General features: G+C 40.7%; 1 long non-coding RNA gene across 2 annotated transcripts in view; it reads left to right on the top strand.

The window, feature by feature from the left end:
* The window catches only part of LOC113897737, a 33,672-nt gene that overhangs the window by 13,758 nt on the left and 5,548 nt on the right, over positions 1 to 14,366 (top strand). For both annotated transcript variants that reach the window (XR_003512417.1, XR_003512418.1), the window contains exon 3: positions 1,163 to 1,292. This is a non-coding gene — a long non-coding RNA (uncharacterized LOC113897737). The remainder of the gene's footprint in view (positions 1 to 1,162; positions 1,293 to 14,366) is intronic.

Here is a 14,366-nt window from a genome sequence, read left to right as displayed (position 1 = left end):
TGTATTAGATGAACACATATTTGGGAATAGCCTCAATGAAATGCTAAAATGCAGTTTTCTCTGGGGATAAATTAAAACATAATTCAATCTACATTCAGCAACAAACTTTCAGGTGCAACCAATCCCAAACTATCTTCCTTTCAGTGACTGATGACACCATCGTGTTTATTAAGCCATTCGTTGGAATAAGCAATAACCTTACTGACTTTGGGAGAGGGTACATTTTAAGCTAATGCATAAAACTAAAGTTTCTTGCTCACTCCAGGGAAGTTATATGACTGAAAATACTAGAGTTCTGGTGAGTCGAGTGTATTAATTAATTGGAAAAGTGATAAAGAGGGGAGCAGAAAATAGGGACCTGGTTTGGGAAACTACATGGTTACCCATGAAAGCTGCAGCCATGAATCTCTCTTTGCTCACCTGCCCTTTCCCCCTCCTATCCCCTGATGCTGCTACTGCTGCTAAGTCACTTCAGTCGTGTCTGACTCTGTGTGACCCCATAGACGGCAGCCCACCAGGCTCCCCCATCCCTGGGATTCTCCAGGCAAGAACACTGGAGTGGGTTGCCATTTCCTTCTCCAATGCATGAAAGTGAAAAGTGAAAGTGAAGTCACTCAGTCATGTCCCCTAATAACCCATAAAAACTTCTTTTGGGTGCCACAAATCATGGTCACAAATTTTGATGAGGAATCAACCCTTCTCATCAAAAATAATTCATTGAGTATCCTTATGCCCTCTGTGCTCCGCTCTATCCTGAGTGGAACAGTAAACTAGAGGGTGTCATCTGATTCAGAATCTAGAAACTAGGGCTGGTAAGGACCATGAGGGGTAGTCAGTATTTACTTATTCGTTCATTCATTCAACTGCTCAAAGGATATCTTATTAGTTAATGCGTTGCATAAAGCTCCAAGAAAGGAGAGTGTAAACGATTTTCTAGGAAGTTCCATATCAGTGTTATACGCCTAAAGGCTTAGCTGTTGAACAGCGTGTATCTGTAGATACATGAGGTGAAAACTAGGGAAATCAAGAAAGGCTGGGAAAACTGGAGAATTAGATTTTAATATTCAGTCAGTGAATGACTTGAACAGTATCCGTAAGTCAATTGTTTCCCGTAATAGCCACTGAATGTTGTTTTTGAGGGAGTGATTTTCTTTCTGAACAGATACTTCAGACTTTAGATAAAGATGAGCCTGGCTGTGGAATAGGTGGTGGCAGCAATAATGCTGAAGTGTGCTACTGAGCAGGACTCACTGTCCTCACCAATGGAGATGCAGATGGCGCCCAAGAAGATGGTAAGTAACAGTTCTCAGCCAGTTCACATGAATATGCTTTTTATAAAAACACACTACCTTTTCTGGACCCACATTGATTCTCCCTTTAAATCCTCACTGCTCCCACAGCATGATTTTTAAAACTAAGTCAAACTTTTAAAATTTTATTGTGGTAAGAACATTTAGCATGAACTTTTCCCAATAACAAATTAAGTGTACAAAGCATTATTTTTTCTTTTTAATTTACTTTTTTATTGATGGATAATTGCTTTATAGAATTTTGTTGTTTCCTGTCAAACCTCAGTATGAATCAGCCATAGGTATACATATATTCCCTCCCTTTTTGAACCTCCCTCCCATCTCCCACCACATCCCACCCCTCTGGATTGATACAGAGCCCCTGTTTGAGTTTCCTAATCCATACAGAAATTTCCCATTGGCTATCTATTTTGCATATGGTAACGTAAGTTTCCATGTTACTCTTTCCATGCATCTCACCCTCTCCTCCCCTCTCCCCATGTTCATAAGTCTATTCTCTATGTCTGTTTCTCTATTGCTGCCCTGTGAATAATTCTTCAGTACCATTTTTCTAGATTCTGTACATGTGTGTTAGAATATGATATTTATCTTTCTCTTTCTGACTCACTTCATTCTGTATAATAGGTTCTAGGTTCATCCACCTCATCAGAACTGACTCAAATGTGTTCCTTTTTGTGGCTGAGTAATATTCCATTGTGTCTATATACCACAACTTCTTTATCCATTCATCTGTTGATGGACATCTAGGTTGCTTCCATGTTCTAGCTACTGTAAATAGTGCTGCAATTAACAATGGGATACATGTGTCTCTTTCAATTTTGGTTTCCTCAGGGTATATGCCTAAGACTGGGATTGCTGGGTCACATGGTGGTTTTATTCCTAGTTTTTTTTTTAAGAAATATCCATACCATCTTCCACAGTGGCTGTATCAATTTACACTCCCACCAACAGTGCAACAGTGTTCCCTTTTCTCCACACCCTCTCCAGCATTTATTGTTTGTACACTTTTTGATGATGGCGACACTTACTCCTTGGAAGGGAAGTAATGACCAACCTAGATAGCATATTCAAAAGCAGAGACATTACTTTGCCAACAAAGGTCCATCTAGTCAAGGCTATGGTTTTTCCAGTAGTCATGTAGGGATGTGAGAGTTGGACTGTAAAGAAAGCTGAGCACCAAAGAATTGATGCTTTTGAACTGTGGTGTTGGAGAAGACTCTTGAGAGTCCCTTGGACTACAAGGAGATCCAACCAATCCATCCTAAAGGAGATCAGCCCTGGGTGTTCTTTGGAAGGACTGATGCTAAAGCTGAAACTCCAATACTTTGGCCACCTCATGCGAAGAGTTGACTCATTGGAAAAGACTCGATGCTGGGAGGGATCGGGGGCAGGAGGAGAAGGGGATGACTTCGGGGAGTGAGCTCCGCCCGTGGCAAAGGTCATGAGGAAGGAGGCTCGGCATACGCAAAGGCGGGATCGAGCCTCAGGAGTCCCCCTGGAAATTCTCGAGCATCTACCCCCAAAACCAGAGTCTGCCTACTTTCTGCTTTGTGCTTTCACCTACACCTCTGACTTTACAGGGGGCTGTCCCCCACTACCTCTCTCTGAAAAAAGAGTTAGCTTACAGCTCCAGTTAATAATTCCTGGGTGTGACAGTGTTTCAACCTACAAACTCCTTTGGAAATCCTCTAGCCTGCCTGAATAGGTTTTTCCGGCCACAAGTGATTGCTCAGAGCCTCCCAACTGTGAGAGGCATGAGATGTTCTAAACTGTCTAAACACAGATTCTTTTGAGCAGTTAAAAGATTGATTAGAAATTGTATTGGTGAAGGGTTTTTCACTTGTTGGGCCAATGTTTGCTGCTAAGTCTCCATATCCCTTACCTGCTGTGTCCCTGGCAGTGTATTGATTAATATAATTGGTGTTAAGTAGTAGCCTCAATGTTTGTAACCTTGGACCCTTGAGTTAATTCTTTTCTTGATTGAGCCCACCTCACCTTTGCCCTATAGGAATGCAGCTTTGTCCAATGCTTTTTTGGAGGCTGGTGCCTGACTTTGGAATAATCACCTTTAGAGAAAGATAAGTTTCTTAAAATGTTAACAGGCCTCCTGGCCAGAAGATGATATAATTCACCTGAACTTTTGCATATGATAAGTTTGAAAGCCTGGCTTCGATTAGGACCAGGAACTGCTGTCCTTGCATGACTCCACCCCTTCCCCCATTATCCTCTATGCACAACTTAAGGTATAAAAACTACTTTGGAAAATAAAGTGCGGGCCTTGTTCACTGAAACTTGGTCTCCCCGTGTCGCTCTCTCTCTCTCAAATTCTGGCTGAGTCTCCATCTGGAGCGCGGAACCCGCCATGCTTGCTAATTATGCCTGGGCTTCTAAGATCCAACCAGGGAGGCCTGTGTCTCCTCTCCTTCGGGAGAATGGAAGGACGCCTGCGGCCTACGTAAGTGGTGCAAACTTCTTGTCTTGAAGTTTTATTGGTCTCCCGCGTAAACCAAGCTACTCAGCCTCCTTTCTCCACTAAATTTTCCTACTGAGCTATCCTCATCCTATTACTCTTTATATCTTTGATAAAATATTTAAATAAATAGGTCGCCGACGCTGTCCCCGCTTCGAATACCCTGGATCAGCTGAGGCTGGTCCCCGGCAGATGACAGAGGATGAGATGGCTGGATGGCATCACCGACTCGATGGACATGAGTTTAAGTGAACTCCGGGAGTTGGTGATGGACAGGGAGGCCTGACGTGCTGCGATTCATGGGGGCACAAAGAGTTGGACACGACTGAGTGACTGAACTGAACTGATTCTGACCGGTGTGAGGTGATATCTCACTGTGGTTTTGATTTGCATTTCTCTAATAATAAGTGATGTTGAGCATCTTTTCATGTGTGTTTGTTAGCCATCTGTATGTCTTCTTTGGAGAAATGTCTGTTTAGATCTTTTTCCTACTTTTTGATTGGGTTGTTTGTTTTTCTGGCATTGAGTTGTATGAGCTGCTTATACATTTTGGAAATTAATCCTTTGCCAGTTGTTTCATTTGTTATTATTTTCTCCCATTCTGAGGGTTGTCTTTTCACCTTGTTTATAGTTTCCTTTGCTGTGCAAAAGCTTTTAAGTTTAATCAAGTCCCACTTGTTTACATTTGTTTTTATTTCCACTACTCTAGGAGGTGGGTCATAGAGGCTCTTGCTTTGATTTATGTCATTGAGTGTTCTGCCTATGTTTTCCTCTATGAGTTTTATAGTTTCTTGTCTTACATTTAGGTCTTTAATCCATTTTGAGTTTATCTTTGTGTATGATATTAGGAAGTGTTCTAATTTCATTCTTTTACATGTAGCTGTCCAGTTTTCCCAGCACCATTTATTAAAGAGGCTGTCTTTGCCCCATTGTATATACATACAATGAATATACTTGGACTTGATTGACTATTTCCTTTTCCATGTTGGGGAAATTTTCAACTGTAATCTCTTCAAAAATTTTCTCATACCCTTTCTTTTCCTCTCTTCTTCTGGGACCCCTATTATTCAAATGTTGGTGCATTTGGTATTGTCCCAGAGGTCTCTGCAAGTATCCTCAGTTCTGTTCATTCTTTTTACTTTATTCTGCTCTTCAGAAGTTATTTCCACCATTTTACCTTCCAGCTCACTGATTCATTCTTATGCTTCAGATAATTCTGCTATTGATTCCTTCTAGAGTATTTTTAATTTCAGTAACTGTGTTGTTTGTCTGTGTATGTTTATTCTTTAATTCTTCTAGGTCTTTGTTAACTGATTCTTGAATTTCTCCATTTTGTTTTCAAGGTTTTTGATCATCTTGACTATCATTATTCTGAATTCTTTTTCAGGTAGTTGGCCTATTTCCTCTTCATGTATTTGGACTTTCCTTCATTTGTGTAGTATTTCTCTGTCTTTTCATTACTTTTTTTAAACTTATTGTGTTTGAGGTCTCCTTTTCCAATTCAAGGTTGAATTCTTTCTTCCTTGTGGTTTCTGCCTTCCTGAGGTTGGTCCAGTTGTTTGTGTAAGCTTTGGATAGGGTGAGATTTGTGCTGAGTTTTGTTTGTTTGTTTGTTTTTCCTCTGATGGGCAAGGCTGAGTGAGGTGATAATTTTGTCTGCTGATGATTGGGTTTGTATTTTTGTTCCGTTTGTTGTTTGGATGAGGCGTCCTGCACAGGGTGCTACTGGTGGTTTGGGTGGTGCCGGGTCTTGTGTTCAAGTGGTCTCCGTTGTGTGAGTTCTCACTATTTGATGCTCCCTAGGGTTAGTTCTCTGTTAATCTAGGGTCTTGGAGTCAGTGCTCCCACTCCAAAGCCTCAAGGCTTGATCTCCTTTTGAATCAAGATTCTTCATGTACCAGAGAATTCCTTATAAAGCCTTCTGCATGTTTGAATCACTGTTTCATACTTAAAATATACACTGGTCCCAGTTTCCAAAATCCCAAGAGAGCAGAGGAAAACATGGCTTTTCCTGAAAGAACTGGGCACAACTTACAAAGCATTGTTGTTGCCTAGAGGTACAGTGTTGTACAGCAGCTCTCTAGAGCTTATTCATCTCACTTAATTGAAACGTTATTCTCAGTGATTAGTAACACTCTATTTTCCCCTCCCCTGAAAGTGAAAAGGAAAGCCACTCAGTCGTGTCTGACTCTTTGTGACCCCATGGACTATACAGTCCATGGAATTCTCCAGGCCAGAATACTGGAGTACGTAGCTGTTCCCTTCTCCAGGGGATCTTCCTAACCCAGGGATTGAACCCAGGTCTCCTGCATTACGGGCAGATTCTTTACCAGCTGAGCCACCAGGGAAGCCCTCTCCCCTAGCACCTGACAACTACCATTTCACTCTTTGATTCTATGAATTTGATTGTTTAGATACTTCATTAAGTAGAATCATACTATTTGTCTTTTTTCATTTCATTCCTCAAGGTTGGTCCATGTTGTTGCATAATGCAGAATTTTCTCTCTCTTTTAATGAATAGTAATTCAGTGCATATATATATATATATATATACATATATATAATAAAGAAAATTTGTATACATACACACAATGGAATATTATGTGTTTGTATACATATTTATGTACATTTCCTTTATTCATTCATCTGTTAATGGACATTTAGGCTGTTCATACATGTTGGCTATTGTGAATAGTGCTGCAGTGAACACAGAGTGCTAACATCTTTTTGAGACCCAGATTTCAATTTTTGGATAATTACCCAGAAATAGGACTCGGAGAAGGCAATGGCACCCCACTCCAGTACTTTTGCCTAGAAAATCCTATGGACTGAGGAACCTGGTAGGCTGCAGTCCATGGGGTTGCTAGAGTCGGACACAACTGAGCGACTTCACTTTCACTTTTCACTTTTCACTTTCATGCATTGGAGAAAGAAATGGCAACCCACTCCAGTGTTCTTGCCTGGAGAGTCCCAGGGACGGGAAGCCTGGTGGGCTGCCGTCTATGGGGTCGCGCAGAGTTGGACACGACTAAAGCGACGCAGCAGCAGCAGCAGCAGAAGTAGGATTGCTGGGTCATATGGTAGTACTATTTTTACTTTTCTGAGGAACTTCCACACTGTTTCTCAAGTAGCTGCATCATTTTGCATTCCCACCAACAGTGTGCAAATGTTCTTTTTTCTCCAGATCCTCTCCAACACTTATTGTCTTTTTTTTTAATGAGCCATTTTGATAGGTATTAGGTGATATTGTGGTTTTGCATTGATAATTAGTGACTTGGAGTGTTTTTTTCATGCATGTTGGCCATTTTTATGTCTTTCTATGGATAGGGACTGGACTTTACCGATCTTTTGTTCCCAAGCTGCGAGACGGAAGGCACTCACTAAACCTGTTTTAAAGAAACGAATAAAACAACCTTAAAAATGCATGCATTCACTGATTTTTGTCTTATACTTGTAATTCTTGAGGTAATACTTCTGCGAAGAGCAGATAATGTGTGCCACCAAGAACTCTGCTCACTCTATGCATGTGCACGCCTGTACAGAAGGAGTATATAGGTCAGAATTGTTGTGGGAGCTGGGACATGCTCTCTGATAAAATGTGCTCAGTCTAATTCTCTAAACTGATAATTTATGTTATTTGATGGAAGTATTTATTCTGGGGGATGTTCTATTTTGTTACAGATGGATCATTTAAGAAAATTCTCCAATCAAGAAGAAATTTGAAAGAGAAAATTGAAAATCTAGGTGGTTCAAAGATTTGTGTTGTTTTCAGAGTTATAATGGAATAACTCAGGATCTGCTGCATTCTAACTGATTGATGTAGGGCAGTTGAAAAAGATCTGTGGGCACTTCCAACTTTTACTTTCCACAGGGGTAAAGCAGAATGATAAATTAATCACTAGTTATTTAGCACAGTCTTGATCTAAAGGAAATAGGTTACCAGTATGGCCTTTCTCCATAATTAGAGTTAGTTATTAATTGTCTCATAGATTTTACTCTCTATCAGAGTAACTGGTACCCAGTTAAATGCATGGCTTCCGTTAAATTCTTGCAAAAGCTAGGTATGATGGACTTCAGGATGAAATAATAATCAGTTCAGTTCAGTTGCTCAGTCATATCTGACTCTTCCTGACTCCGTGGACTGCAGCACGCCAGGCTTCCCTGTCCATCACCAACTCCTGGAGCTTGCTCAAACTCAAGTCCATTGAGTCAGTGATGCCATCCAACCAAGTCTTCCTCTGTCGTCCCCTTCTCCTCCTGTCTTCAATCTTTCCTAGCATCAGGGTCTTTTCCAGTGAAATCATAATAGCCAACATTCATTAGATGCTTACTCTGTGCCAGGTGTTTTTAAGACTTATCATCAGATTTTCTCATTGAACACTCATCCCAATCACACGCAGTAGGTACTCTCAATACTCCCATTTTCCAGATAAAGACATCAGGGTGTAGAGAAATTAATAATGATTAATATGCCTAATGTCACATCAGGCAAGAATACTGGAGTGGGTAGCTGTTCCCTTCTCTAGAAACTATACTATCAGAGTGTTAGTCACTCAGTTGTGTCCAACTGTTTGTGACCCCATGGACTGTAGCTTGCCAGGCTCCTCTGTCCATGAAATTCTCCAGGCAAGAATATGGAGTGGGTAACCATTCCTTTCTCCAGGGGATCTTCCTGACCCAAGGACTGAACCCAGGTCACCCACATTGCTGGCAGATTCTTTACTGCTGAGCCACAGCTCTCTTTTTCGGTACACCCGATGTCACAGGGTAGTGTGATGCACAGAAAGAATTTAAACCCAGGTCAGACAGATAGTAGATCCCACTGCACTGGTGACCACTGTGCTCTACTGGAAACTACTTCTTTTCTTTGGTGTATTAATGTTTAAGACCTATCCAGATTATTTGGAAGATGGGTCTGAAAAATCCAATTCTTATATACCATTTAAATTTCAGATACACTATTAATAATGTTAATTATTAATTATTGGAGGAGTTACAGATACTGTGTTGTCATAACCATAATAGCAACAACAAAGTTTCCTCCCATTTCAGCAGGTACATGCCTAAACAGTATCATTAGAAGACAGTATATAAGGAACAGTGTTTTTTAGAATCAGAGCCCATGTTTGGATCTTGGCTTCCAAGATATAGCTATGTGACCCTAGCCACATTACTTCATCTCTCCAAGCCTCAGTTTTTTTCTTACGCAAAATGGAGACAATTTCTCTCTGTCTTGCAGACTAAAGAGAATTAAATGAATTATGAGAGTTAAATAAGATTATGCAGGTAAAGCACTTAGCTCAGGAGGAATTCAATAAACAGTCACCCATAATGCTTCATTCTTGCCAAAGCCATAGTCTGACCTCGGCTAGGCAGAAATTATTATAATCATAATAATGGCAAAGTAAGCTTCTGAAAACTGAGCTATCTTGCCAAGTCCAAATGACTGGGAGAGATGGGTCCGCAACAAGTATCAGAGCTTCTACTCTGTGGTCCAGTGACCTTTGCACTTCATGATACTGCCTCTTGGCTTCAGGTCTGGTTCTGTCACTTAGCAGCTGGGCCCACTTGGACAAGCCCCTTCTGCTCTCTCCATTGCTGTTTCCTCATGTCTGATGAAGAAGCACAATACGTGCATGCTCAGTTATGTCTGACTCTTTGCAATCCCATGGACTGCAGCCCATCAGGCACCTCTGTCCGTGGAATCTTTCCAGGCAAGAATACTGGAGTGGGTTGTCATTTCCTACCCCAGGGGATCTTCCCAACCCAGGGATCAGACCCGGATCTCTTGCACCCCCTGCATCGGCAGGCAGATTCTGTACCACTGCACCGCCTGGGAAGCCAAGAACATGACCAGTTCTAAAGTCCCAGTCCACGGCTTTTGAGAAGACAGAAGAGGAGAGCAGCCTAAATGAAAGCTCTTCTTCTTCTATTCGCCCACTCAGACTTCATACTGACCGTGGCTTGATTGTCTTGGCCATGTCCAAGTGGAGGGTGACTGTTTAAGGGTTTTGAAACCAATCATACAGTCTAATTGAAAAAAACTCTAGGGATGTTTACAAGATGTTTACAAGATACAGGGTAAGACTTAGGTGTTCATGATGACTGTCTTCAAGGAATGGGTGCATATATGGCTTTTTCTATATAAAAGGATTAACTGTGAGTAGGGCTTCCCTGTTGGAGCAGATGGTAAAGAATCTGCCAGCAACTTGGGAGATTTGGGTTCGGTCCCTGGAGAAGGAAAATACCCTGGAGAAGGAAATGGAAACCCACTCTAGTATTCTTGCCTGGGAAATTCCATGAATGGAGAAGCCTGGTGGACTACAGTCCATTGGGTCACAAAGAGTTGGACACGACTAAGCAGCTAACGCTTCACTTCACATAACTCTGTGAGTACCAATAAGCGAATCAGTAATAGGAGTTAGATCGTTAGATTTTGATTTAGAAGATATAAGGGAGAGTTTTCCAGCCATTAGACTCTCTGTTATGGTACAGGCTGTCTGGGGAGAGAATACCTTCCCGTTCTAGGACTAGTGCCAGCAGGGGCTCGTCCACCACTGGTACTGGATGGAGTGGGGCAAGGGGGCAGGAAGCTGGCAGCAGCTCCTAAGTCCAGCCCTGAAACTTTGAATCTGCACTTGGCTAAGGGCAGTTGTATCATCATCTCAGCATCCACATTCAAACACCCTCTGATCCGGAAGTGCTGTTCTGGTGGAGCCCATCGGCCGGAAGAGACGTGCGAGCAGAGGGCTGCGCGCATTACCATCAGCCAGAAGTGTCAGAGCTTTCACTGGGTGTTGCAACCTGGCAAACAAAGTGAGGTTGGAGGAGTCTTTCATCCCTGTAATTCTGGGAAGGCAAGGTACATGTCAGAACTCCTACTCCATGTGCAGTGCAGGAAGAGGCCACTAGGCAGAGTTTGTGCTGCCATGGGAAGGAGCACTTCTAAACTTGGCTTAATGTAGGAAAAGTGAAGTATAAACTTCTTCAGTTCAGCTTAAAAAGCTGAGTGGGCAGAGGTGGTAATACTAGCTTGGACACCACTCGTCCCAGCTCTGTCACAAACCCACAATGTAGCAGCTGCACACCATTTTTTTTTTTTTTTAATTCCCTAAGAGCTAATGAAAAAGTTGGCTTAAAGCTCAACATTCAGAAAACGAAGATCATGGCATCTGGTCCCATCACTTCATGGGAAATAGATGGGGAAACAGTGGAAACAGTGTCAGACTTTATTGTTTCGGGCTCCAAAATCACTGCAGATGGTGACTGCAGCCATGAAATTATAAGATGCTTACTCCTTGGAAGAAAAGTTATGACCAACCTAGATAGCATATTCGAAAGCAGAGACATTACTTTGACAACAAAGGTTCGTCTAGTCAAGGCTATGGTTTTTCCAGAAGTCATGTATGGATGTGAGAGTTGGACTGTGAAGAAAGCTGAGCACTGAAGAATTGATGCTTTTGAACTGTGGTATTAGAGAAGACTCTTGAGAGTTCCTTGGACTGCAAGGATATCCAACCAGTCCATTCTGAAGGAGATCAGCCCTGGGTGTTCTTTGGAAGGAATGATGCTAAAGCTGAAACTCCAGTACTTTGGTGACCTCATGCGAAGAGTTGACTCATTGGAAAAGACTCTTATGCTGGATGGGATTGGGGGCAGGAGGAAAAGGGGACGACAGAGGATGAGATGGCTGGATGGCATCACCAACTCGATGGATGTGAGTCTGAGTGAACTCCAGGAGATTGTGATAGACAGGGAGGCCTGGCGTGCTGCGATTCATGGGGTCGCAAAGAGTCGGACACAACTGAGCGACTGAACTGAACTGAACTGAAGAGCTAATTTGTAAAATGAAATATTTGACTAAATGATTCTGTGATATTCATTCTGTGTGTCCATCACTGGCCATGCACAATACTTAAAGTCTTGCTTAAAGACAGTATTATAGTTTGAAGAAACAATATGTTATTACTTCATTTGCTACAAAGCATCAACAAGAAATAACAGAAGTAGAAGGAACCCCATAAGCGTGTGTATTAGTAGCAAAGAATTTCCTTTAGTTCAGTTTCACATAATTTGAGTGGTAAATACTGATGAGTACAATTTACTTAAATCTTATTTAATTTTACTGACTACCTTTTAGCCTATTTTCTTTGGTTTCTTCTTAATTCTAGCTGTACTACCATGAAGATCATGCAAGTCAATGTAGAGGATAACTAAGAAAAACATTGCAATTTTAGTTTAATTTTGTACTTTAAAAAAAGTCAATGACTTTACATTTTTATTATTTTAAAAATCTTTTATTAAAATTTTTCCAGTTTTATTGAGATATGATTAACACATAACATTGTATAATTTTCAGATATACACATGATGATTTGAATTGTATGAATACTGTGAAATGATTGCCACAATAAGTTTAAGATACATTACCTCTTATAATTACAAATTTTTCTTCCTTGTTAAATAGGTCTTAAAAAGAATTTAACAACTTGCTTGTACTTTTTCTCTGAAACTGTAAAAACATATAAATAAGTTAGCTCTGAAAAATATTTTAAGATATAAAACATCTTAAATTCTCAGCAATAGTTACAGGGAAATTCTCATGTAACTTATTTACATATATAATGCATATATTTTCATGACTTAAAATTTGAAAGTAATACAATGTACAGACTTTAAAAATGCCAAAAAAAAAAATTTATCAGGAAATCAACAAAAAGTTTAAGAATAAGCATTAAAAAACCTGTTAATTTTCTTACACTACCCCTTCCCTAGAGTGTTAACACTGTGAACAGATTTCTAAATGGGATCATATTAATAAATGTGATACTGCATTTCTTCAATGTGCTTTTTAGAAATGTTAGAAAAATATCACAACTTACTTCCACATTAGTACACAGGAAGTAATAGTGTGAAGTATAAAGTAAAAATCCCTGACCTCACTACCCACCTGCTTTCCAAGATATTGTAGTTGTTTACATTTTTATATCCTTCCAGAAATTTTCTATGCCCATCAACATTTATATCTACATCTATATCTATACCTCTATATATTTTGTTCTTCCCACTCCAGTACTCTTATCTGGAAAATCCCATGGATGGAGGAGCCTGGTAGGCTGCAGTCCATTGGGTCGATGAGGGTCAGACCCGACTGAGTGACTTCACTTTCACTTTTCACTTTCATGCACTGGAGAAGGAAATAACAACCCACTCCAGTGTTCTTGCCTAGAGAATCCCAGGGACGGAGGAGCCTGGTGGGCTGCCGCCTATGGGGTCGCACAGAGTCAGACACGACTGAAGCGACTTAGCAGCAGCAGCAGCATGGGTTATTACCATTCTGCTCCTTGATTTTTATACTTAATATATTTTAGACACTTTAAATCAAAAATTTTGTTTTTCTGTTTAGATATAACAAAAATTAAATGTTTGGTAAAATTCCTTAAAATTTTTAATTAAAAGTTGAATGACGTACTTTAACAAATCACTCTATTGTATATTATGTTACCCTATCTTTTTATATTTCTAATTTAGATGTATCGAACACATACATAAGAATTGCAAGCAGAATTTGCTTGGAAAATTGGTTATGGAAAGTATATCATGTTCCTCAAAGGTATTCTAAAACTTTACTTTTAATTGCCTTAAGAAATTTTAATTATCCGAGCCTGACAGATAAATGGTCTGTCAGTCTTCCAAGGATTCCCTGGTAATTAAGGAGAGCACTGACATTTGGTCACAGTTAATTCGGTTGATCATTGAGTTGGTTTTTTCCCTCAGCACTTAGAAGAATTAATGATCTTTGCAGAAGAGTACTAATTCACTTGGCTTCCCTGGTGGCTCAGTGGTAAAGAATCCACCTGCCGATGCAGGAGACCCAAGTTTGACCCCTGGGTCCAGAAGATCCCCACGCCAGGATTCTTACTTGGAAAATCGAACGAACAGAGGAGCCTGGCTGGCTACAGTTTATGGGGCCACAAAATAGTGGACACGACTTAGCAACTAAACAATAATAACAACTTTACTCACCTTAAACTTTTACTAAGCAAGTAGTTTAGGGTGGTCTGGGCTTTGCATTTCTACATAATTATTTGAGTCTTTCTAGACAACTGGTTTGTAATAAACACTCTAACAATATATCATCCATTTTGGTATGTATTAAAGTACTGTAAATACTCCAAAGCTACTTATCTAACACATAAAAGGAGGTGTTATTTTCCTCACATAATAAACACACACTGTGAAATGCTGGTGATCTGTAGGCCTTGGGAAGCAGTCAGTTTCTGTTCAGTTATCATGACCTGTCTGATGCACAACAGCCTCCTTTATGCCATTTCCCCGTCTAAAACCACGTCTCCTTGACCTACCATGCAGAGCCTCTGCAGATTAAGACACCCTCCGCAGTGCTCTTGCTTACAGCTCCAGCTTATCTGCCAGCAACCCTCACCACCATCCCCCTACTGTGCACTTTCTGTATCATCAGTACCTGCTCTTTGCAGTCTTCATACTCTTTCCTTGAAGTCCTCTTTCTTAATCAACCCCCACCTCGCCCCTGGCGATCTGCATTTCACATTTAACAACCCAGCTCA

The sequence above is a fragment of the Bos indicus x Bos taurus genome, chromosome 8 (genome assembly GCF_003369695.1).
Source record: "Bos indicus x Bos taurus breed Angus x Brahman F1 hybrid chromosome 8, Bos_hybrid_MaternalHap_v2.0, whole genome shotgun sequence".
Lineage (NCBI taxonomy): Eukaryota > Metazoa > Chordata > Mammalia > Artiodactyla > Bovidae > Bos > Bos indicus x Bos taurus.
This window is presented reverse-complemented; position numbering and strand designations above follow the sequence as displayed.